Below are 27261 nucleotides of genomic sequence, written 5' to 3'. Positions count from 1 at the left end.
TATATAAACAATATTAAGAATAAAATATTAAAAATATAATGAAACAATACTTTTAATAATAAGTTAATACGAAAAACATTATTACAAATAATATTGATATAAGAATTGTCATGAAACAATACGTTCAACGAGAATGAGAAAATTGAATAGTAACAAAAAAATAAACAGATGGGAAAAAAAGAAAGAGAACTAATGGTTTTCTCAATCCATAAAATTAACATAAATTGCTTTCGTCGTGTTTGGAATAGGTAATTAACTCGTAGATTAGTTCAAGGTACGTCTGAACTTAAATAGAAGAATCCAAATAAGGTACTTCTCGGTAACCATCCCTTGCACACTTGCGTAACCAATTTCTCAAGTGTGATTTTTCGCGTGTGCGTATGTGTTTACATAGATAAAATCACACGTGATTTGAATAAATGTTTGCACAGTCTTCTTTTGTTTTTTCTTTTTTTTGGGAAAAAAAAATTGAACTCATTGCATATCGATCATTTTTTTCTCATTCGGTCGGGTGAATGAGTGGGGGTTCGAGGGAAGACAGAAAATTGAAAAGAAAAAGATTTATCGATGGCATTAATCCTTCAATTTACGGACCAGTCCCCCTCCCCCCATCCTTCTTTCTTTCTTTTTTCCTTTTTTTTTTTTCCACGGCCTACAAGTAAGGCGTGTGTCTTCCTTCCTCGTCACAGTTGTCGTTGGCGTGCACCTTCACCAACGTGTTTCGCCACCAAGAGGCGGCACCTCGTTTGTCTCATACTGAATCTTACGCTTGAATATCCAGTTAACCGTGCAAATAAGTTCGTGATACTTTTACTTCTTATATTATACGTTTAATACACCCGTTATTAATGATATCGCGTGTAATAGACGAGAGTTCGTAATAATTCTTACATATTTTTCAAACTTTTCTCACATGCATATGCATATAATATGTCTTTCACTTGCATCCGACAGATGCAAGTGAATAGAGGAGAATTCATAGGAGAATAACAAAATAAGTTAATAATAATAATAATATTGCTACGTTATAATGTTCGTGGATATTTTTTTTTCTGTATTTTTTATTTTCTTTTTTTTTTTGTAAAAATTTATACAAACAAAATTATTTTTATTATATAATTTAGTAAAAAGATAGAAAAAAGTAACTTGCGTGGTAACTTATCATTAATAAATATATCATAATAAATTAACGTATAGAAGTATTTCATTAGTATCGATTATTTATAAATTAATTTAATAAAAAGAAAGAAAATAATATCGTAGATTAACAAAAATAACGTAACATTAATTTTGTATATATTCAAATTAAAATATCACGGTATAAATGAAATTATAATATTATATATTTATTTTTTGGTGTACTTTGTACTTTTTTAATTTTTATGATTTTTATTTGGTATTCAATACGAACAATCTAACATATGGTAAACAATTATTTTACATAAATTTCTAAAAATAAAAAAACAAAAATTAAAATTAACTTAATTACGAAATTAAGTAACGAAAGTACGTAAATTTTTCTCGAGTAAACCAACGATTATACATGTCATCTCAATGTGGTCTACTTTTTAAAACTAATTTTCCCTCAGTAAGTAACAATTATTTTATAACAAATTGTCTCATCGTTACGAACGCATGTCGTCGTCTAAATTATAGGCTCGTATCACTCGTATGAAGAAAAAAAAAAATAAAAAGAATCTCTGGTACGACGCTTTCTCCAAACGCTTCAATGTCCTTGAATTTAGTTTCTTTTTTCCTTGAATTTTGCATTAATCCTATCTATATATTTATTATTGCTAACTCATCGAAGAAAACGTTCGAATGTTTTACGATCAGCTTTCTAATTGTCACCTGTCTGTAATTAAATTTTTTCTACTTGGTTTGTTTCTTCTTCTTTTCTTTTTTTTTATTACATTTCGACGAATAATTTTTTTAGACGACAACGAAATGACCTTAAAACGAGAATTTCGAGTGGGTGTCGTTGAACATCTTGTGGGCAGTGACGTGAGTTTTGCCCACGCTTGAATCATAAAAGTAAAAGTCTCTATTCGATTTGTTACTATAAGTTTCCATACTATGTTCATATACAAGTATATTATTTATAATACGATATATGTAATGTGCGTGTATGCGTGTGTCCTGCGTGTAATACACGAAACTCTCTCATATTTCGTACCTCTCTCTCTTATTTCAAAGATCATGTATATATATGTATGATACGTGTATATTATTGTATATGTATATGTATATGGAAGATCATCGAAAGGAATACAGGATTGTTCAATAAATGATAACAAATTAGATAATAAAATATTTCAAGGTTTCAAGGATCGAGAAACGTAGTATCGTCAAAATTTGGCTATTATTGATACAATGAATTTAATATTAATGTATTGAATTAATTGGTACATCTAATATATTATTATTATATACATTAATTATGACAGAAAGTAAAATATTTTTTTTTCTTCCAAATTTATTAAAATTTATTGCAAATATATTTTATTAAAATTTTATTATAAATATATATTATATTATTTAATAATTTATATACAACATATATGACGCATATATGTATTTTGGTATATTACATATGTAGTTTTGCTTTCCTCGTTCGAAATTTATTCACCGAAGTGCGTTGTCCATTTCGTTATTTCACTTTCTCCATTCCACATGATCGAGGTCGATGAATTTACGTCACCTTATAGAGACAAACAAGAATTACATTGATATTCATTGTTGTTCGTAATATCGGATAAAATGATCTTATTCATTGATAGTAAAATAAAAGACAGAGATAGAGAGAAAGATGTGACTTTCACTTTATTTTCAAAAAATAAGTAACATCATTAATTTATAAACTATTGCATAAGTTTCTTTTCAGTCATGAAAAAATGATTCTTAATAAAATGTCATAGAAAACGACGAAAGAAATATTTACTTTTTGAAGATTAAATTATACGAAGTAGGCCAACAATTTAAACAAAAGTTATAAAGTTTCGAAATGATTTAAAGAAATTAATTACTCTTCTTCTTCGATTAATTTTCAATTAATTGTTTATTTTTCTTGTTCATATTATAAAATGCAAGCATTTAAAAGAAAAACAAAAAGTTAACTTAAAAAAAAAGATCCTCGATGAAAGTAATTAAATTTTGAAACATAACCTAAAAACTTGTAACTCCACCTTACAAAATGGAAAACAAAATATAAAAGAAAAACAAAAAAGAGGAGAGAAGAAACATTCAAAACGAATGATTTTCGTACGAATAATTAAAAAGAAAAGGAAAACAAAATGAAATATAATATATATTTTTTACAAAATACGATAACGTAATTACATTTTTCTCATTCGAATCAGAGCAGACATTTTCTTTTTCGAATTATCATATAGTAACACATAATTACCGTTAAATTTAATGTAAGACGAATTAAAGAAAAAAAACAAAATGTTTAAACATAAGATGATAAGTTATCGTATAAATATATTTATATATATTTTATATATATATATTTATATATTATTTATATATTATATATACATGAGAAACGTGATAAATAACTTTTGAATCGTTCGATAGATCTTAGAAAACACGCGAAAGGAGAGTTAGCAACGAGTGGTCAGACGAGTTCGACATATTCAAATAGCGCATCTGTTGCAGCACCGGGGCCCGCCTCCGTGCTAGTATGTACCAGCAATAACATCTGCCTCTCTTCGTTCATTTTTACACTTGTGTATCTTCTTGATCCTACCGATCATCTTCATCCATAAAGAAAAAGTTTAAAAAGTTATACAAAAAAAGAGGAGGGGTGAGAAGGGATGGGCAGGGGTGTGGAGGGAGTAGAAAGAAAGAAATAAATAAATCAGGTAAAATAGAGACAACGTAGAGGCTTCCAATTAACTCAATACCGAGTCATTAACAGCGTTTCAAGAAAGTAACATTTAATGAATTTTCACTAAACTTTTACTTCGTTTATTTATGTTAGTAGTCCAGATATTTATGTGTTTTTTTTTACATTATTTTTGTTACACATTTGATTTTTTTTTTATATTGAATATCAAATGGTGACAACAAATTATGGATATTTTTTAAATTGTGTCTTATTTATATATATAATTATGTATGTAATAAAATGTATACTCGTATTTCTATCTCGAGTATATTAAATATTATACTAATATTAAATTATATCATCTTCAGAGAGTGTAAAGTTACAATATTTATTTTAATCATTACTTATTGGTTTATTTTTTCTTTTTTTTGGTTTAAATAATTATCATCTTTTTATCCTCGAGCATATTAAATTTCATTTAGTATATTTAGTACTCGTATTAAATTATCTTTCCTCCGGTGTATATATAAAAAAAAAAACGTTTCAAAAGAAAAGTAGTTGCAGTAAATAAAAAAGAATAAAATTATTGAAAAAGAAAGGGGAAAAAAAAAGCAGCAAAGATATATTTCTACATCTATAATATATAAATATGATATATATGTCTCGGAAATTGAAAAGTCTGCAAGATTATCGCTACTCGTTTAATTGCTTTATAAGCGATACTATAATAAAGTTCCCCCCTCTCCCCCTTGCACTTGGCGGTACGGGTTTGAACGATTCACCAAGGGTGCAACTAACTTCGAATTGTCAATAAATCCATGAAGGATATGTTTCCACCTAGGTATTCTCGGTTAAGATCGTAAAACGAATCGTCCCGTGAAATTATTACGAATGGTGGTGCCTGTACGAGACTTTAAAAAGAAAAAAAAAAAGAAAAAGAAATATATATAATACGCGTCTTCGTAAATTATCGTTTCGTTTCATCTAACTGCACCAACTTGCAGTTAACATCAATATCTATTCAGTTATATTGCCTGCACGACATTGCAGTTGAATGATGATTTCAATTGCAAACTAACCAGTGTCCTTGAAAAGTAACCCCTCCCCCGCCCCCTCTTTTACAATTGATCATTTAATTTATTCGAATGTATATGATTTTAATGTCGATAGATTTAATTCTAGAGAATTAAGGATCTATTCGTTTAATTCTAGGGAATTTTCTAGGGAAAATTCTTTAGAATTAAATAGATAGGTATTCTAATCCTACGGAATTAAATCGATCGGTATTACAGAATTATATATTCTCTCTTGTTAAGATTTATCGTATAATATATTCGTGTAAGAATATATTATTTAGAAAAAAGTTAGATTTTTTTTTGTTACTTTTCTTTTTTTCTTTTTTCTTTGTTTCGATGTACGCCATGCATACATAATAATATATACTTTCGAAACGACTACGATCTGATTTTCCAGAGGATCAGAAAGTGACTCCTTTCAAAGAGAAAAGATTTCTCAGAAGTTAGATTCCCTCGAAACGATTGTTATTGTTGTTCGACTGTGTAAGATAATATCGAGTCTTATAATCTTAGAATTTTTCTAATACTTTGTCTAATTGTAAGATTTTTTTGTTTGATCGAGCATACGATAATTTGTTGAAAATAATTATAGTATCATTTTAATTCATATATAATATAAATTATTAATTTATGAAAACTTGTGTTATTCATTTAATAATATTTTTCAAGAACATTGAATAATAATCCGTATTTTTCTTTTATTTTAACAAACCAAGTTCAAATATAACGCAAGACAAATTCTTGAAGAAAGTAATCACGTATTCATTAGAATTTTATTCTTAATCAAGTTTCGGATATTCACTGATCTATCGTACTTTGTCCAATTGTTTTAATCGAACACGAGATACTTCAGTAAAACAATTAGATTTTTTTTTAGTCGTACAATAGATTATACGTCAAGAACATATACCAATAATTAGTATATTTATTTTTTCTTTTCTTTTCAAATCCAATTTAAATACAATGTTAGATAAATTCTTGAAAAAAAGTGAGTAATATTTTGTCTCGAGTATTCAATAGAATTTTATTTTCGGTCAACTCTTATTAGATTATTTCTGATCGCGAGAAACATCCTCCAGTGTATATCCAGTTTCGTTTTCGTTTACGCAGCAGGTGGTGGGTACCATTAGTACGGCAAATGGTGCCCTTGCTAGTTCTCGTAGCATAGGAGGGTATATGTAGACCGTGTAATATCTTCCTAGTAGTGAGGTAACCACCGGTTACAGGATTGGTACCAGGTACTTCTTCCCGAGGCCCAATTACATCGTAAAATCTTAGCTCGCGGCCTGTAAATTACATATGAGCCTTGCCCATATCTTTCTTTCTTTTTTCTGATCTCGCTTAGCGACAGCCCTCTTTTTTCCAACGATTTATCACCCAAACGATTGGCCTTTTTCCTTCGATCAAATCAAAGGACGCATAGGATCGAACCAACCCAATCCAGTTAGTTGAATCTTAAAGTTAGACGAGTTTGAAGAATCTTAAATAAGCGATTTACGTTAGATACGATAATATCTAATGTTAATACTCGTACGACGTATTTTATCGTTAACGTCAACGTACTATCGTAAAGGTTTATCCTGTTAACAATTTTTTTCTAATGATGAACGTACTTCAATACGATAGGATTGACAATCAACCGATCAAACAATAATCGTTCAATTCATTTTCTCATGTTAGAATAAGTTTTTTTTTTTCTATACTCGATGGAAATAATATACATCAATATAAATGTAAATTCAATCGTTATTACTTTGTCGATATAAACATTTTTTATTTTCAATATAAATTGTTTATTCATCAATGGTCAATTTTTCAAACGCTATAATTTGATAATTATAATGTATGTGTTTGGATATTGAAAATTGAAAAATTGAATAAATAACGAGTAAGTAACATAAATCTTCCATATATAAACAAAAATGCGTTGGACGCATATATGCGCCCATAGGACATACCGATGGTTTTTCTTAGACGCATATATGCGCCCATAGCAATCAAAGGGTTAAATATTATTCGAAAAAATGTTGGTCATCGAGATACGAAGCATTCAAAGCGTTATAGTAAAACTGTTCATTACAGCGTTTTCACCGACATAATAATGTTTGACAAAAGATTGAATAAATAACAAAAAAGTATAAGTACTCTCTATATACAAACAAAAATGCGCCAAGTGTGCATTTGCATCCATAGTCTCAACCAATGGTTTGCGCCGGACGCACATATGCGCTCATAGGACATACCGATGGTTTTTCTTAGCCGCATATATGCACCCATAGGACATACCGATGATTTTTCTTAGACGCATATATGCGCCCATAGCAATCAAGGGGTTAAATATTATTCTAAAAAATGTTGGTCATCGAGATACGAAGTATTCAAAGCGTTATAATAAAACTGTTCATTACAGCGTCTTCACCGACATAATAATGTTTGACAAAAGATTGAATAAATAACAAATAAGTATAAATACTCTCTATATACAAACAAAAATGCGCCAAGTGTGCATTTGCATCCATAGTCTCAACCAATGGTTTGCGCCGGACGCACATATGCGCTCATAGGACATACCGATGGTTTTTCTTAGACGCATATATGCGCCCATAGCAATCAAAGGGTTAAATATTATTCTAAAAAATGTTGATCATCGAGATATGAAGTATTCAAAGCGTTATAATAAAACTGTTCATTACAGCGTCTTCACCGACATAATAATGTTTGACAAAAGATTGAACAAATAACTAATAAGTATAAGTACTCTCTATATATAAACAAAAATGCGCTAAGTGTGCATTTGCATCCATAGTCTCAATCAATGGTTTGAACCGAACGCACATATGCGCCCATAGGACATACCGATGGTTTTTCTTAGACGCATATATGCGCCCATAGCAATCAAAGGGTTAAATATTATTCTAAAAAATGTTGGTCATCGAGATACGAAGTATTCAGAGCGTTATAATAAAACTGTTCATTACAGTGTCTTCACCGACATAATAATGTTTGACAAAAGATTGAATAAATAACAAAAAAGTATAAGTACTCTCTATATACAAACAAAAATGCGCCAAGTGTGCATTTGCATCCATAGTCTCAACCAATGGTTTGCGCCGGACGCACATATGCGCCCATAGGACATACCGATGGTTTTTCTTAGACGCATATATGCGCCCATAGCAATCAAAGGGTTAAATATTATTCTAAAAAATGTTGATCATCGAGATACGAAGTATTCAAAGCGTTATAGTAAAATTGTTCATTACCGTGTCTTTATATACCCCTTAAATAATAATGTTTGACAAAATATATTTTATTTATAGAATTCTACTTGTTTAGCCAACTAATTATACATGTATACATATACATATAAAAGAAAAAAATAGAAAGAACATTATATCATCGTGGGATCTAATTAAGAAAAAAAAATTCGTGGGCGTTTCGAGATAGTAAAGGCTTACTTCTTTCTCTTTTCTCTCCTCTTCTTTATTCTTTACGATCGTGCGAAGGATCGTCGTCGTCGTGAGAAAGAAAGGACTCAACGTTGTCCAGCATGCGGTCATTTCGCGATTACCCCCCTACCTTGGTTGTGTTTCTTGGGTGTCTTTAAAGTGCACGAGAGAATTAATAGCCGACTTTCACCTCCTTCCTTTCCTTTGGATACACTATCCTACCTTCTTTTTCATTTACCACTCTCTCTCTCTTTTTCTCTCTCTCTCTCTCTCTTTCTTTCTTTCTTTCTTTCTTTATATATTTCTATCTTTATCCAACTCATTTGGCGACTATGTGCCGACAAACACCAAGAACTTATTCACTATTCAGTTACCAACACTACTACTTATTATCATACGTCTAGACGATGTTCATCGCTGATTTTGGCTACCCGGATCTCGTCTCATTTCATTTGCATAAAGATACAAGTTCATTAGAGATTTATTTTTTCGAATTGAAAATGAAATATATATATAAAATATCCACCTAATTGTAAGACAAGACTATGCAGACTGCATGCGGCTAATTATAAAATTAAAAATAGAATGAAACCATTTTTTTATCGTACGTTATTTGTTTATTTTTTTTTTAATCACCTTTCGTTAGAAAATATATATACCTATTCTATATATATTTGATTCGATACAATTGATTGTATCTTCATATGTTTATATATAAGTTATTTGTTAACTTTATTATTTACTTAACACAATTATCCTTAAAATAAATATACTTTAAATATATATATTATATTCTATCGGAGATACAATTTTGTTTCTTCGCTTGCGATTTAATAAAAAAAAATTCGAACATTTGACCAATCTCGATCTAAATTCATTTATAAGTCTTAGAAACTTTTTTTCATCTGTATTGATAAAATTCTAAAAAAAACACAAAAAAAAAACAGAAAAATAATAAAAATTAGGTCGTCATGCGTCGATAACAAAATGATAATTCGAAAGTTTAATCGAGATTAGAGATAAATTCAGGATACGTTTCGTTTTCTTTTTCCCTTTTTATTTGTTCATCAATACCCGTGGCGCGGGAGGGGAAGGGGGATGGGAGGACTTTTGTAAAGCTACGAAGAATTCCAGTAATCACAATGAAACTGTTCGTAGCGTTAAATTCGAATCGTTCGATTCCAATGGACTTCTTCAAGGTCATACTCGCTTTGGCATACCCGTAGTTAAGTACCATAATGGCGGAGAGAAGAGAGAGAGAGAGCGGCTTCGACAAAAAGGAAGAAGAAGAGCATCAAAGTTGGCTAGCGAGCATTTTAGTGGCAACGTCAGGGCTTCTCTTCTTGTCATGCTGTATTATACTTCTAATAAGTAAACCGTTATGCCATCCGTTACATTTCCATAATGTTACGGTACGTCAACATCATCGAAGATGATCGATTATTTTGATCGAAAAGTGTTGAATGACGATGAAACATAGTTTCATAGTGGTTTTAGAATTCTTATGATTATTCGCATAAGTAAAGGGTTTCAGTTGTGTCAGTCAACTTGAATAGAGTTTGACATATTTGGAAGAAAACGTGGGAGGAGGAGGAGGAGGAGGAAGTGATGGTTGAGAACCACTGAAACGTACGTGGCGGTTGAGCCTTGTAGGGTAAAATAAGAAGTAGAAGTAGAAGGAGAAGAAGAAGAAGAAGAAGAAGCTGCATATTTTCCGCAAGCAGTGGACCAAGGCTTGGCCGTTTCTCGTCCAGGTAGACTCCCCTTCATCAAATGGTCCATTGTTCCCCCACCCCTCTTTCACTCCCTCACCTTTCTTTTGAACCATGCATCAAGAATGCATATAGCCTTTTTTCTTTTTTTTTGTTTTTTTTTTTTTGAAGTTATTTTTTTGAAATTATTTTTGAGGTTATTGCGATTATATTCGTTTTGGTACGCCAAAGAAATATAACTTCTTACGTGCATACATAAGTACACAGACTAGTTTTTTTTTTTTAAACGAAACATACTGGAACCAAAAGTATACCTCTTTTTTGTAAAAGTGTATCTTAAAATCATAACAACACACGCGAGATCTCTCTCACATCTTAATGATCACGAATTCTTGCAACAAGTTGCAGCATAGTTTACTCGAGAATTTTTCCTTCTGTTACCTGGATAACGGCCTTGGCAAGATGCCCTAACGGTATCGGTATTGATTGCTTCAGCGGTTTCAACGTTTCAGCTGGACGATTAACAGTCGAGGAAATGCAACGCGGAACTTCTTCTTCTCCTCCTCCTCCTCTCTCCAAATAAATAATTCCTTCCTTTTTATTTCGATCCTTTTTTACTTTTTATTATCATACGTAATGGAATTTATCTTGTTTCCTTTAACAGACATACTAACCAAGTAATGTTCGAGAGAAAAAGAGAAGAAGGGGGTTGGGGAGGGGGGTAGGTAATAGATACTTGCCATTTTCCAAACAGGGATATTTCATTACCCATTAAAAAAAGGATGACATCATCGAGTATTCAAGTGTAAACCATAAGAACATTAAACTTCCTTAAACCACCATATCACCACCACCACCACCACCATCATTATTGTAATAGTATAGTTAGCTTGAGAACCTTCGAGTATCTCAAAAAGGTTTATCGTAAAGTTACACCGAAACTTATTTAATCGTTTAGGTGAATCGAAGAAGTATCTTAAAAGATCTTTGAGAGAGAACCCCTGAACAATATGCTAAAGTTTAGCTCTCCCTCTCTTTCTAGCTAAGCGTCGATATATACAAGTCCTTCCATCCTCGTTGACCTCTGACTGAGGGCTAGCAAGGCACCTCCTGCGGCTGCTTTCGCAGGCTGAGGACGCCTGTTCGCAAGGATACGCCATAACTCTAACCAATGAGAAAGAAAGAGAAGGTGAGACCGGTCTTTCCCCAAGTCCTTCTCTTTGCCCTGAGACCGCCGTCCTCTTCTTCTTGTCCCTTCCATCCTCCTCTTTCCTCCTCCTCTTTACCTCTTCCTTCTTACCCTTTCCACTGTTGGAAGTCGAGAGTCAAGCTATACTATCTTCTTCTTATTCTTATTTTTCGTTTCCTTCTTCTTCTTCTTCTTCTTTCTTTCTTTCTTTCTCTTTCTCACTTAAGCTTGTCCAGGAGACCTGAGGGACAATGCTGGCGCCGTGGTACGCCGACGAGATCTCTTCGCGACAACTTTTATCCCTTTCTCCGGCCCTCCAAAGTAACATTCTTGCACGGATTTCCTGAAATCAACTAGCAACTTTGTATCTACGACTTAACTCGGTTGAAAGTTTTATCATTGAATGTGCAATTTGTACTATCGTAAGAGAACAAACAAGGTTTCTTTATTGATTATTCTAGAGTTTCTATCTTATTTCTTGTATCTTTTATATAGGATGTTTCAATTGAATCTAATTCGATACTCAGCGACCAACGAAGATTTGTAATTTTTCGTTTCTTTATCCTTTTAAATTTTAAACGTGGATTCTTATTGGTTATCTTAGTTTGTTCCTATTACTTGTATGTTTATATAGGATGTTTAAGTTGAATCTTTGAATCTAATTGGATGTTCTGTGACCAATGAAGATTTGTAATTTTTTGTTTCTTTACCCTTTTAAATTTTAAACGTGGATTCTTATTGGTTATCTTAGTTTGTTCCTATTACTTGTATGTTTATACAGGATGTTTAAGTTAAATCTAATTGGATGTTCTGTGACCAATGAAGATTTGTAATTTTTTGTTTCTTTACCCTTTTAAATTTTAAACGTGGATTCTTATTGGTTATTTTAGTTTGTTCCTATTCCTTGTATCTTTTATATAGGATGTTTAAATTGAATCTAATTCGATACACAGTGACCAACGAAGATTTGTAATTTTTTGTTTCTTTACCCTTTTAAATTTTAAACGTGGATTCTTATCGAATATCGTAGTTTTTTCCTATTCCTTGTATGTTTATATAGGATGTTTAAGTTGAATCTAATTGGATGTTCTGTGACTACCGAATACTTTTATTTTGTTCCCCTTACTTTTTCAAATAAAATTTCTGCACGTATTTCCTGACAACTTAAATTCGTGAAACTTCTACCATTGAACGTGCAATTTGTTATACCGTAAGAAAACAAACAAGGATTATTATTGGTAGTTTATTCTTCATCATCTTTTGTTCTTATACCTTGTATTCTTATCTTAAAATCCAATAGGTTATTGAAGTAGTATCTAATACATGTTAGATTAATTTACTTCCAAGAAGATCTTTCTCTTCAGATAAGAATTATATATATAGATTGATCGAGTTAATCTTAAGATCAAATCCTAAGGAAACTTTTAATCGATCAGTCGATCAATGTTATTGGATAGCTTCCTTCCTTCCTTCCTTTCTTCCTTTCTTCCTTCCTTCCAATCGTAGAATCGATCTGTACTTAAATAAAAGGCTAATTGGTATCAAGGAGTAATAATACTGTGTTTAACCACTGCTAGTTATCGATGTAGTTCATCTGGTATACGTAGTAGGACTCTGGACACGACATACATGAGTAAAGTTTTATCGTAGATCCTGATCTTCTTTCTGTTTTCTTATTTATCCCGTATATTCCCTACACTTGTTCCCTTTCGTAATTTTCTGACCAAGAAGGAAGGGATCTAACAGGATGAAGATTTGTAAGACTAACGTGTGATTAGCATTAGAAATCACGGTGAGTCTAGCGATTAAGTTATATCAAAAGGTAAAAGATTTACGTTCGACTTTGTAACCTCCTCTTCCACCTTTTCCTCCTCCTCTTCCTTCTTCCTCTTCTTATTTTGTTCAAAGAAGAGAGGTGGAGTTGCTCGAATCCTGCCAGAGGAAATATATAGCAGGAAGGAGAGAATACTCTATGGTAAGATTCAAGCCTACGATTATTCAATAGCCATGAGCCCCGTAGCTCCACCACCATATACTACTTCTCTTTCCGTTTCTCGACGCTTATATCCCATAAAGAAGAGACGTTCAATCTCGTAAGCAAATCCCGAGCTTCAAGCGTGTTCTGCAAGATGTTAAAAGACTTTAGAAGGAGCTACCAAGTGTGTCTGAATCAGAAGGAACAGGAACAGCAACAGCAGCAACTAGTAAAAGATTGGAAGGTGGAAACAGGCTTTAAATGTTTTCTATTTTGCCACCAGAGTATTATAGAAGACTTCTTACCTTGACATTTGGAATTCGCATGAGTCGCGAAACAAATGCTTGCCTTCCGAGAAAGGATTAAAGGAATGTGACTAGTCATTATTCAAAAAAGGGAAAAATAGATTAGAAAAGTAAAGTACGAGTCATCTTAAAGGGACGATTTGTTTGTTGCAGTTCATTACAATACCAATCATTATGAATCCATCTTTATTTTCATTTTTTATATTAGACAATCGTGAGAATTATAACTAGATAAAATAAGTGTGTAAGAATGAAGTAACTTATAGAAAACGATCATTGAGGAAACTTGAAGGATCCCCGGAAATTGTTTAGCTCGGTAGACGATGAGCAAGGAAATCACGACCGTGTGAAAGTCTTTAACGTTTTCAACCCTTTTTCTTCTTTTTTTTTTTTCTTTAATCCTTTCCTATGAACATGGCCGACCTTTTCCGTTATAACGAGCCAAGGTAATCTAACTTCTATAAGTATTAAACCGTAATGAACGATTATTACGGAAGCATCTTCTTAAGGTTCTTGACACTTGTTTGCTAGGTCAATCATAGCATTATTTATAATTGATAATATCATTATGATAAAGTGAACATTTGTTTTTAACATATAATAAGAGAATATTTAAATGTTATATAAATATTTAACTTCGTCGTGTTTAACGTAGCAGATAAAAAGTTTGTCTAAAATTAACAAACGGAAATGAAGAAGAAGAAAAATAAAAATAAAAAGAAAAGTAAAGAGTGGAAACTAATTTAAATAATGTATGCGCAAAAGGGAAAGATACGTGTAGTAAAAAAAAAACGAAGGTCATCGAGAGGAAGTCAAATAATTGATTTATTAAGCAAACATAATTTATAATGAATATATATATATGAGAAAAGGAATAAATGATTCCAGTAAAAACAAATATTCATTATACGAAATTAACTCGATACAAAAAAGAAAAGAAAATTAAAATAATTTTAGAATAAACGAAAAATTTTTTATAAAAGAATGAATTGAAACTGAGAACGAATTCGAGTGTCGAGAAATTCGATCAATGTCGTTTGAAAGTGAGAAACTAAGCTTCTTATTTCTGTACGTGAATTCACGTTAAAAGTATGCGGATAAATTGGAAAATAAAGAAGAAGAAGAAGAAGAAAAAGGAAAAGCAAAAGGAAAAGAAAAAGAAAAAGAAAAAGAGGACGAGACTTAAGATTCTCCTAGGCAGCAAAAACGGAAAGGTGAATCTGGTTGAACGAGTCCGAATGCCAGAACGACTTTGAGTTTGCAAATATGTATGTATGTATGTAGTATGTGTGTATACAACATATATATATATCGAGAATAGATCGTTGAAAGGACCAGGAATGCGATTAAACTTGGGTACAACATAAGACGTTTCGTCTTTAGTGCTGATGTAAATTTCGTGTCCGTCATCATCAGTATCCTTTTAAGTTGTTAATGAATATTTAAATATTCACAAAGCAAGAAAAAAAAGAAAGAAAAAAGTATGTGAGAAAGAGAGAGAGAGAGAGAGAGGTAGATAGTCGTGGGTGGGTGGAAGGGGGAAGGGAAAGGGGTGAGAAGTGTTCTAACTAAAGCAAACGTTTGCTTTTAACGAAGCTAAATATCTCAAAGGTTTACAAGCACGTGTGGAAAGATTTATATTTACCTAAGAAATTACGATACCAACGGGTAATTCATTTTTCTTTCTAACCTCTTACTTTCTTCTCATTTATTTGATTTTTATTTTATTTTTTTGAAAAATACATATATATAGGCCTATGTATGTAAGTACTTGAAATTATTATCAATAATAATAATAATAATAATAATAATAATAATAGAAAATATACGAACGCGACGAACGTTTGAACAACATAAAATTACAATATACTTCTCGCGATGTTTCTTCTTTCTTTAATTTGTTCTTCCTTTTTTTTTTTTCCTCCCTTCTTCTTCTTCTTATTCTTCTTACAAAGTTACAAGAGATACATACATAGATAGGTTATTCAAGTACAAGTTCTCGTTTCGTGGAATTAGTTTAAGTATCCCCTTCGGAGATCCTTAAATATCACGTTCGGTAAGAAAAAGTGGCTCTCTTAGTAGCGAACCGTGAGGAGAATGGAATAAGAAATAGGATGGGAAAAGGGTGAAAGAAGCCTAATTCAATGGTATGGTCCATCCAATACATACACATATATATATACACACATATATATACTCATAGACAAAAAAAACGTGAAAGAGTGAAAGAAAAAGATAATACAAAACTCGATTTCTCTTGGAAAGAAGATTCTCCTCTCCCGAGTTTGTTGTCTTTCAAGGACAACAGAAGAAAGGAATACTGAAAAAAAGGAAAAAGAAAGGTATAAGAGTTAGTTTAGCATTTTTTTTTTCGAATTGAAAAACGATCTCCTCCATCTAATGATTTAGAATTATTGATTACTTTTCATAAACATCTGTCATTGACGCCTACATTTTTCTTCGTCATTTCGTTTTCTCTTTTTTTTTTCTTTTCTTTCTTTCAATCGAATCATTTCTTTCTCTTTCGTAATTTTGAATTTGAAAATTATTAAAAAGACTGATTAACATATACGATTTATAATATTCGCCTTCGTGTTACAGTTAACACAAGGATTTATCCTTGCGCCCACGTCGTATAATGATTTTTTTTTTCTGTCTCTCTCTTTTCGTTTTTTCTTTTTTTTTTCTTTTTTCTTTTCCAATGACTCACTTCAACGAGAACAATTTCGAAAGAGCGTGTCTCGACGCCCAGAAAGATCGGCGATATCGCCGGCGTAGGATATAAAAGTTATTGTCGAAATTTAACGATCCATTCTGTGCATTTTCTTTTTTTTTTTTTACCTTGCCCCCTTCTCTCCCCACCACACACTCTTTTATCGACAAAAAAGAAATATGAAACAAATTTGCGTACATAATTTGTCTCTTGTTTTTCTTTTTTTTTATATTATTTTTGTTATTATTATTAATTTTTATTTTTTGTTCGTCATTAATCGTAATTATCGTTTACGTTCAGCTAAAAATTGTTAATTAACATTTAGATTAATACGAGTGAATTATTGTTAATCGTAACGATTTCGAATAGGAGAGTAAAATTAGGTTTGGAGATGAGGTATGCTTTTTATTATAAAAAAAAAAAAATACATAGAATAAATGAAAATGTTATTAGTAACTTTTGATTTGAATATAGATGTTATTTATTTTAAACACTATTGCGCTATTTATTTTTTCTTATTTTACCTATCCAACGTAATTCTTTAATTGATTTGCAAAATAGATCGTAGAAGAAAATAAAACAAAAAGATGATAGTTTCAATGAAATGTTTTATGCGAAGAAAAATTTTATGATAAAATATATTTGATAGAATCAAAAATCAGATTTAAACGTTATTAAATATAATTAATAATTGCACTTTTTGTGAGTCTAAACAAAAAAAAATTCGAAATAATAGTTCGAGTTGTATAAGAAATGCGACATAGGAATGGATGAAAAGGGTTGAGCAAGCAAATTTAATTTACAATATGACGTCAGAAGTCAAAGTTTCAACGTGTATAAGAAATAATAAAATACATTTATCTTTTGTGAACTCGCACGATCTCGCATTGCATTTCCTTGATACGCGCATCATTGTAGTGTATTAATCATTGTACATATGTCACGTAGAAAAGTACACATATATTTAACAGGTATGTACAAACGTACGCTCCGTTTTTCTCTATACCTTTTTTTCTTCTTTTTTTGCCTTTGTACCTCTTTTTTTCCTTATCTTTCTTTTTCTTTTCTTTTCTCTCCTTTTTCCTTTTGCATTCCATTGTAACGCATTGCGCGACACTTTTGAATTTCATTGACATAGTTCTTCTAAAAAAGTAAATACCCTTACGTCATATATATACTCGTACGAAGGATAACTCGAACAATAATATTGCAATATTAAAAACATTCGAAATGCGTTCTTAATGTCTCTCGAATCATCTCAAAATGCTAGCTAAAGTTTGCAAAAAAAAAAGAAGAAGAAGGAGGAAAAAAATTATAAGTTTAAGTATCGTTCGTAGTAGTTATGAAAAAGAAACGAAAAAGAACCTTTCAAAATATCGACTCGACACTTGAAAAGTATTTTATTACAAATTCATTTAAAAATAGACTGTTATTCGATTAAATTCATAAGAATATCTATTCGACTTTGAAAATTATTTTATTAAAAATTCATTTAAAAGTAGACTATTATTCGATTAACCCCATAAAAATATCTACTCGTTCTTGAAAAGTATTCTATTAAAAATTCATTTAAAAATAGACTATTATTCGATTAATAATCCCTTAAAAATATCTACTCGACCTTGAAAAGTATTTTATTAAAATTTATTCGAAAGTCGTCTATTCGAGAGGTATCTCGATTTTAATGGTCCACGCAGCATCCCTCACGGGCATCGTCGTTTTATGGGGAGTGGAGTAGCCAAAAGAAATAAACGAAAAGGAAGAAGAAGAAGAAGAAGAAGAAGAAGAAGTGGAAGAAAAGAAGGAGGAACAGGAGGGGAAAGGGGAGGGGGATGTGCAACACACTCGCACGTTTCCATTCTCGGCTCATTGCTATTTTTAGCGATGTTTGCACACCTCCAACGATGGAATTTTCTCTCTCACTCTTTCTCCTCTCCTCACCTCACCTGCCCACTCCTCCCCTCTCCTCTCTGAATGTTTGTGATACTCCTAGTCGAGCCAAAAGTTTATAGAAATTTAAAAAAAAAAAAAAATCAACCTATGGTCACCGTGTAATATTCTGAAGAAATATTAAAGAGAGAGAGAGAGAGAGAGAGAGAGAGAGAGGGTTGTAAAAAAACCGGTATATGCAATGAATAGCAAATATAATCTTCTCATCGAATAGTCAGGTTCGTCTTCAATCTCGACTAACATTTTACAGTTTGACCTCAGGGCTTACGATTGGCTATCATAAAGACTTGCCAACTTAGTGATATACCTGCTAATTGCTTATCTACCTTTCGTAGGAGCTAATTAAGAAAGATTTTAAAAATATGATCGATCGTTGATCGTTCATTTTTCCGCGTTGATAAATAAATCTCTCTCAACGATATTTTTTTTTACATTTTTATTATAAGAGATATAATTTATCTTAATCGTATAACGTTATTTATTAATTTATTATTTATTCATTATTCATTATTCATTGTATTTATCGAATATGTATATCAATTTGAAGACTAATCGTATAACGGTCAGGTTTGTAAAATTTCTGTCGGAATTATTTTACATTTTATATAATGTCGTTTTAAATTCGATGATTCGTCAAGAATTTGTATTGCATAAATGGCATAAGTATCATTTTTGTCATACGTAAATTTGTCGCTAGTAGATGATATTTCTATTTTTTTTCTTTTCTTTTTTGAAAACATATTCGTTGCAAGTAGAAACGATTATATAAATAAAAAGTTCGATACGTTAGATGTTAATTCGAAATAAAAATAATAAATAATAACTAAATATATATAGAAAATAATTGTGAAGAATATGCAATAGTTATACAATAGATAGTTCAAGCGATAAATCTTGATTTTATTAAATAGAATCTAATTAAAAAACGGGGCGAGGAGAGGGGGGAATTTGATAAGCCAATGTGCGACGTGTTATACGATTAATATTTTTCGTTATACATAATTATAAATCAAGATTAACGTCACGATCCGTGTATGTGTATTTATTTAAACAATGGGAAACGTAAATTGGAAAATAATCATTGGTTATCGTTAACACAGTGTTCGGTGCATTCGGTCGTCCTTTTATAGTCGCATCGTGCACGATGCACGTAAAAGGAAGAGAGAAAGAGAGAGCATTGCTCCGTTGCATCATTCGTGATCTCAAGTTTAATCGTCACGATGAGATCTACAGAACAGGAAGCTTCAAACATTCTAATTACATTCTCATCGTCCAACCAACAACGAAATTGTTCCAAGCCGAATCGATCTACCTATCTCTTTCTCTCTCTCTTTCTCTTGGAAATCATCATCTTTAGTAATTTTCCTTTTCTAAGAATGCTTATATATCCCTGTAGCCTATCAAAAGCGATCTAGCGGAACGAGCCTTCTTCGGGATTTTCGCATTCCATTGGTTCGAGAACTCACGAAGGTCATTTCCATGAAACTCCAGCTGGACCTACTACTACTACTACTACTACTACGTTTACTACATTTACTATTACTACTACTACTTCTACTGTTACTACTAAAAGATTTATCGAAGGGTTTGAAGTAAATAAAAGAGATACATGTTAAACGTAACAAGTGGTGTAGAGAAGGGGAGGGTGGGTGAGGGGGTCCCTTGAATCCACACACTCGAGATTTGCCCTAGCTGCAGGGCACTTTGTATACTTATTACGATACATCTCGTGCAAAGCCGAAGCATTTCTCGGGTTCGACGTCCGGTCAGTTCAGGCAGCGACTCTTAGTTGCAGCTGCAGTAACAACGTCAGCAAAAGCAGAAGCAGCAACAACAGCAGAAGCTGAAGCAGCAGCAGCAACAGCAGCAACAGCAGCAGCAGCAGCAGCAGGAGATGCAGAACCAGCGGTTGGAGACTTCTCTTCTCTCTTTTCTCTTTACCAGTCTTCTCGGCACTCAAAGGACTCGTTCAAGATAGACTATCTTGCTGATCCCTTCTTCGTGATCTTGATATTATGATTAAACTCAAGTCTTCTATGTCGTCTTAGTTGTGTCGTCTTAGTTAGTTAGTTGTCGTCGTTCAATGTGTCCAGTGAGATTAACGATGATATGACCGTTCACGTAGGTAGAGTGTTTCTTTTTTTTTTTCTTTTTTGTATCAAGGTCACATTAATTCGCCACCATCTCGTTGGAACTTTTTTCAAAACACGGAAATGATATTAGGGTGAATCGAGAGAGTTCGTGCATTTTGAAATGAATATTTTCGAAATAAATTTTGTGCAGTTTATAAAAAGACAATTTATAACGCGATAAACGTGTACGAACTTTTCTCTGTGGTTCGCCATAATATAAATAATATATAGGTAAAAAGTGTGTGAAATATATTATTTTTGTAAAAAATATCATCGTTGTTTAGGTACATCGATAAATTCTTAAACTCACGCGAAGAAATATTATATTCTAAGAAAGCCAACGAAGTACACGTCGAAAGTATTCACTCGGAAGTAAAGGAATATACATTAATAACAATAATTAAGGGGCGGCACTGATGAGTCAGCTCGCGGTCCATTTACATGTACACTCTTGCCTACCGTATCCACCTTCGTGGAAAGGACGTCCAGGGCGGTCATAATGGATACATAAAGGGCCTAAAGGCTTTACCAAGAACTTGGTACTTAACGAACGGTTCATCTAGCACTATTCACCTTTTCATAGGTCGAAAACATATTCACCTTCAACAACATTCAACGCGTGGGTACTCGTCTCGTCAAATATCCAAGAATTTTCAAACAAAAATATATTCTTATCTTTTTTTTTTCTTTTTATATCAATAAAATGAGAGATGATCTATCAAAACACCTCCCACGAGATTGAATTTCCGATAGATGTTCGAAACGATTTTAACGAAACTTCTTTTTATATTTCTTCCTACTTCCTCCTCAACCCCTACCCCCAAGTGAAAAGGAAGAAAAACAGTTGTATCTTCTTTCTGGTGGGTGGATACTATAGTCAAACGATAGGTTCGAGAAAATCAATGCCAATATCTTTGGTATACGTGACTCGGGAAAAGAAACGAATACCGCAAATACTTTGCGGTCCGATAACTGCTCATCCATCGGCTATGGAATTCGATTCCAACGCAACTTTTATTGCTTTAGTTTCTAACCGCGTTGAAGCAAACCCTCGACCCTTCCACCCTTCCCGATAAACAACGACGCATGAATGCTTTTCTTAAAAAAGAAAACAAAAAAAAACAAAAAATAATTTCCTACGATCATATCCTAATGATTTTTTCTTCTTCTTCTTCTTCTTTTATTCCTTTTTTCGAAATTGATAGCGCGTACGTGCTTTGGTATCCAACAAGTATGAATAAAAGAAAAAACGATACAACGGAGAAATAGAGAGAGAGAGAGAGAGAGAGGTAGAACAAAAAAAAAAGAAAAGAAGAAATTAATCTTGACGATGTAAATGTTCATTAGCGTTGGCTTTCGATCATCGTACAAAATTAAAGAGAGACTATACGAGTTAGAGACTTAATAAGGAAATGCAGAAGTCCTGCAACATCATTGAGCATTCTCCTTTGGATCACTATACTCTTCTTCCTGTCTTCAAAGAGAACACCGTCAGTTTCTTCTATTTTCTTTTCTGTTCTTTCTTCTTCATCTTCTTCTTCTTCTTTTTCTTCTACTTCTTTTCTTCCCTTCTCTTCTCTTCTCATCTGTTTTTTTTTGTTCGTTGGTATTTCGAATCAATTCTAAACGGCATCCAGATAGTGACGTAAGATCTCTAGAGAAACGAGAGAGGCGTCAGGACCAATCTCTGGCATTAGCCTCGGTACTCGTGTGTGCTTTACACGGCTGTCATACCTGTTTGCGCAGAGGCATCGGCACCACCTTGCCCACGTTCACCACTACCATCATCATCATTATCATCATCATCATCATCATCATCTACCTATTCGTCGTTATTATCATTATCAGCAACACCACCACCACCACTACCACCATCACCACCACCACAACTGCTATTAGTTTCGTTTCTTTCCTTGTCAACCAATATCCTTCTTTCTTTATTTGATACCTTTGATCCTTTCTCTTCTACTCATAGTTTCGATCTTCCTTCTTTCACTTTTTCTTTTTTTTAACAAACATCCCACGTACATTTATATATATAAATACATATGTGTACGTTCGTATGAATATCAACTTACGATTATACCAGATAAATACGGGCATCCCGGAGCTAGAGGTGAGAAAATAAGAAGTTTTACGTGTGGGTGGTTTTCTCATATCTGTGGCCTCGAAAAATGTTCAACCTTCTCTTCCAGGATCTACCAAGTGTCTCCGTTAAGACTTAACCAAGGTCTAAATCCTCCAACGAGTATTCGTACACGTAGGATAACCTAAGTATACTTGTAAGCTAAGCTAAGCTTGCTTGAAATGATCTTCAGTTAGTATATGGAAGATTGATCGTGAACAGACATTATGTAACCGTCGTACATTCGATTAATTGAGGGACCTCGAATGACCTCATCTCGGGAATAACCATTTGCAAGAGTTGCAGCGGCAGCAACAGCAGCAGCATCACCATAGTGCAGTAGACACGTTTATTCCTTAGGCCAACGATGACCTTCGGTAATGATACTTGCGATTTGTGGTAAACCATCTCTCTCTCTCTCACTCTGTGGACGTTATTTTTATTTTATTTTTATTTTATTATCACAAATATTATCCATTCATATATTATAACGCTAGATCGTCGTCATCATCGTAATCATCGTGTTATTATCGTTATTATCATTGTATCGTTGTCATTGATTATTATCAAGGTCGAGAACGAATTCCCTTCGAATAGATTTATCCGTTAGATTATTTTCGAACAATTTCACCGACTAGACGCCCGACAATCTTTCTTTCTTCGAGAGATTCTTTCTTTTTCTATCTGTTCGTTCCTTCCTTTCTTTCTTTCTTTCTTTCTTTCTTTTTTTTTTTTTTTCGTACAAATTCCTGGGAGATCGTACGGAGGACACCAGGTATATCGAGCAGGCAACGACCTTCAACGAAGTCTCTCTTTCTTTCTCTCTCTCTCTTTCTCTCTCTCTCTCTCTTTCTCTCTCTTTCTCTTTCTCGGTCGACCTCAGCAAGGATACTCGTAATCTGCGGTGCATCGGCCCGCAGCTCGTCAGATCGCTGACTTTACGTTTCGCACCCACCTAGCAACGAAGACGTTCCTCCCCTTTTTCTTGATACCAAAAAGCTGTAAAAGCTGTATAAACAGATAAGGGTATCTATTCAGTATAGCAATTAATTTGTTCAATTTTTAATGAATTTAATATTCATTTCTAAAATTATTATATATCTACTACTCTTGTGGTCCATTTTTCAGGCAACTGCAGTTTCTTGATACCAAAAAGCTGTAAAAGCTGTATAAACAGATAAGGGTATATATTTAGTATAGCAATTAATTTGTTCAATTTTTAATGAATTTAATATTCATTTCTAAAATTATTATATATCTACTACTCTTGTGGTCCATTTGTCAGGCAACTGCAGTTTCTTGATACCAAATAGCTGTAAAAGCTGTATAAACAGATAAGGGTATCTATTTAGTATAGCAATTAATTTGGTCAATTTTTAATGAATTTAATATTCATTTCTAAAATTATTATATATCTACTACTCTTGTGGTCCATTTGTCAGGCAACTGCAGTTTCTTGATACCAAAAAGCTGTAAAAGCTGTTTAAACAGATAAGGGTATATATTTAGTATAGCAATTAATTTGTTCAATTTTTAATGAATTCAATATTTATTTCTAAAATTATTATATATCTACTACTCTTGTGGTTCATTTTTCAGGCAACTGCAGTTTCTTGATACCAAAAAGCTGTAAAAGCTGTATAAACAGATAAGGGTATCTATTTAGTATAGCAATTAATTTGGTCAATTTTTAATGAATTTAATATTCATTTCTAAAATTATTATATATCTACTACTCTTGTGGTTCATTTTTCAGGCAACTGCAGTTTCTTGATACCAAAAAGCTGTAAAAGCTGTATAAACAGATAAGGGTATATATTTAGTATAGCAATTAATTTGTTCAATTTTTAATGAATTTAATATTCATTTCTAAAATTATTATATATCTACTACTCTTGTGGTCCATTTTTCAGGCAACTGCAGTTTCTTGATACCAAATAGCTGTAAAAGCTGTATAAACAGATAAGGATATATATTAAGTGTAGCAATTAATTCGATACCTTTATAAATAAATTTCATATTCATATTCATATTATAAAATAATCATACGACTGTCCTTTTTTTTGGTTTCACCTTTCAGATAATTTTAATGGTATAAATTTAAATATCAAGACAACGAATTTAATTTCTACACTTAATAGATAGAACAAACATTGAAAATTAATGTAACGAGACAACTGCGTTGTTAAAAGTGTAGAGTGGGGGTATGATATTTTTCCAAGATCTTTTTTTTTCTTTTGATACTAGCTCAGAACGATCACCCTTACTCGTGAACATAACCACGCCTTAAAGACACACCACAGTATCATCCGATCCTCTTCCTATCTATTCTAAAGAGAAATAAAACAAAAACAAAACAGACAAAGAAAGAGAAAAGAAGAAAGAAGAAAGAAAGAGAAAGACATAATCTTGACGTTACACGTAAAAAGAACACCCCGACGAGTAAGATTCTTTTTATTTTATTTTTTTTTTTTTAACTTGCCTGGTTGTCTTGTCCTGATGCATCCACGAACTGACCGACCACCCTTGTAGACTCCAAGATGGATGTTACCAGCATCGAGAAAAGCAGTTTTGCTTCGGTTTTACCTGTTCTATCTTTCTCTATTCTTTTTCCCCTCTACTTGTCTCCTCCTTCTTTCACCGACTTGTTGTACATCTTCTACGTTTTATTGTGCAAATTGCATACGCTTTCTTCTAATACTATATACATATTTATTCAGCAAACTTTTTCTGCACATTTTTCAAATGAAATTGTTTAATCGAGACATATGTAATGTTTAAACAAATCTAATCTGTATTATACTTACATTAATAGGTATTAAACTGATTCTAATATTTACAAAACATTTAAATAACATTAATAACAAAGGATGACTATAATTGTTAGACGTGAAATAACTAGAATGTTTCTTCCTGTTACATTAACACGTACGATTTTAAGATACAGACGTTTGCTGTATATTACTTTCGTATTTGTTTAAAGTTAAACTTTATTAAATTATTTCTTTTTATACATAAAATACGTTAACAACGTTTGTACAGAAAAAAAGCATGTGACAACTTGTATAATATATGCATACAATACAAAGTGGTTCAATTGCAGCTTGTCAAACTCGTTTATTGATAGAGCAATCTTTAAAGACGGCCATGCTATCGATACACCAAGTATTAATAAATAAAAACTAACTAAAAGAAATAATCGGATCAAACGTACAGATAACGTATCTCTTTACGCACCTTTTACGTATACCTCATTCGTTCGATCTCAAGGAAAATATTCGATCGGCTTGAATGCAATTAGCCTAACCTTCATACCGGATGTTCATGGTGATAATAATGAAAGTCCTGGAATGTCGATGACATCGAAATATACCATGAAATTATGCGAGGTTATACCTTTTACTTTTTCACGTCACTTTGTGGTCCCTTCTAAAAAAAAAAACAAAAGAAAATAAACCAACCCCTACTCCCAACCCCCCCTCACCCCATAACAAACGATAGCATTTAGTTTATTATATAAAAAAAAATTGATATTTTTAGATCATTTAATTATTGGATTGTAATATATATTTGTCCTATTTTTGTTTGCATTAGTTTAATCCCTGAATTATGCGAAATAATAATTATACAAAATTGTTATCTTTTATATTGAAATAATGTATGTGTAAATGTTAATTCTTGTGTTAGATTTAAAATAAAAAAGAAAAGAGGCTAATGATCCTTCAAATCTTTCATAAAAAATTCATTATAATGGAAACAATAATTATGCGGACAAAGTAAATAATAGAATAGAAAATATATAATCATCTCTCTATGGGTACTTTTTTCTTTTTTCTTTTTTTACTTTTTCTACGGCTATCGTTATTCACTTTGATTGCATTTATTGGCCGACAGGAAATCGTTTGATTGCGAATTATCCTCATTAAGGTCGATCATCGTTCGAGAATTAAATCGTTCTTCCGTCGTACGCCTACTAAGATTCGCTCGAGTGTATCTTATTGATGAGAAATAAAACCTCTTCTTCTTCTTCTTCTTTTTCTTTTTTTATGGAAAGCAAATGAACAAAGAGAAAAAAAATTGAAAGAGAGAGACGGAGAAGATATTTTTATTAATGATTTATATATACTTTTCAACCTTTACATTTCTTTAAAACGTGCCAAAAATATTTAATTTTTACCTCATGCTGGATACGTAAAAGTGTATAATATTTAAAAAAAAAAAACAAAACAAATTCAACAGAAAAGAATTATTTACGTAAAATAACTATACACCTTTTGACTATGCTCATATTATTTCGAGAAAATTTCACGGTTTTATTTTTACCGTCAAGATTCATACATTCTTTTTTATTCATATACAAACGCATGATATTTGTAAAAAAAATATGACGGATGTTGTATTGTTCGCGAAAATGAGGAAGGAGTCGAATTCTTACTAATCCTTTCTCAGTAGTATCGTGAAGTCAACGAAAGGAATAGAACAAGAAAGAGAAAAAGAAAGAAACAAAGAGAGAGAGAGAGAGAGAGAAAAAGAAAAGGCGAGAAGCGAACGGTCCGGTTTTTGTTGATAGGGTGCAAGGACAGACAAGAACGAGTGCTGTAAAACTGAAAGTCTAAAGAAACTGTCGACCACGTTGCATATACAGACGATTATTCTGTACCGAATGAGATCATAAACGGTTCGAGAATTGTGAGGTTAAAAATCAACATGGCGGACGGATCTGTGTTCTATACAATGTCCTGTTATTAATGATAATTATTATCTCATTCGTAGTGTATATATATATATATATTTAAAAACACG

General features: G+C 32.2%; 1 protein-coding gene across 1 annotated transcript in view; it reads left to right on the top strand.

Moving 5' to 3' along the window:
• LOC122520675 overlaps window positions 1-27261 on the top strand; it is a 79641-nt gene that overhangs the window by 47436 nt on the left and 4944 nt on the right. The gene's annotated exons all lie outside the window — the stretch shown is intronic.

This window comes from Polistes fuscatus, unplaced genomic scaffold (genome assembly GCF_010416935.1).
Source record: "Polistes fuscatus isolate 324 unplaced genomic scaffold, CU_Pfus_HIC Scaffold4, whole genome shotgun sequence".
Taxonomy (NCBI): Eukaryota; Metazoa; Arthropoda; class Insecta; order Hymenoptera; family Vespidae; genus Polistes; species Polistes fuscatus.
The sequence above is the reverse complement of the archived record's forward strand: the minus strand, read 5'-3'. Positions and strand labels throughout refer to the sequence as shown.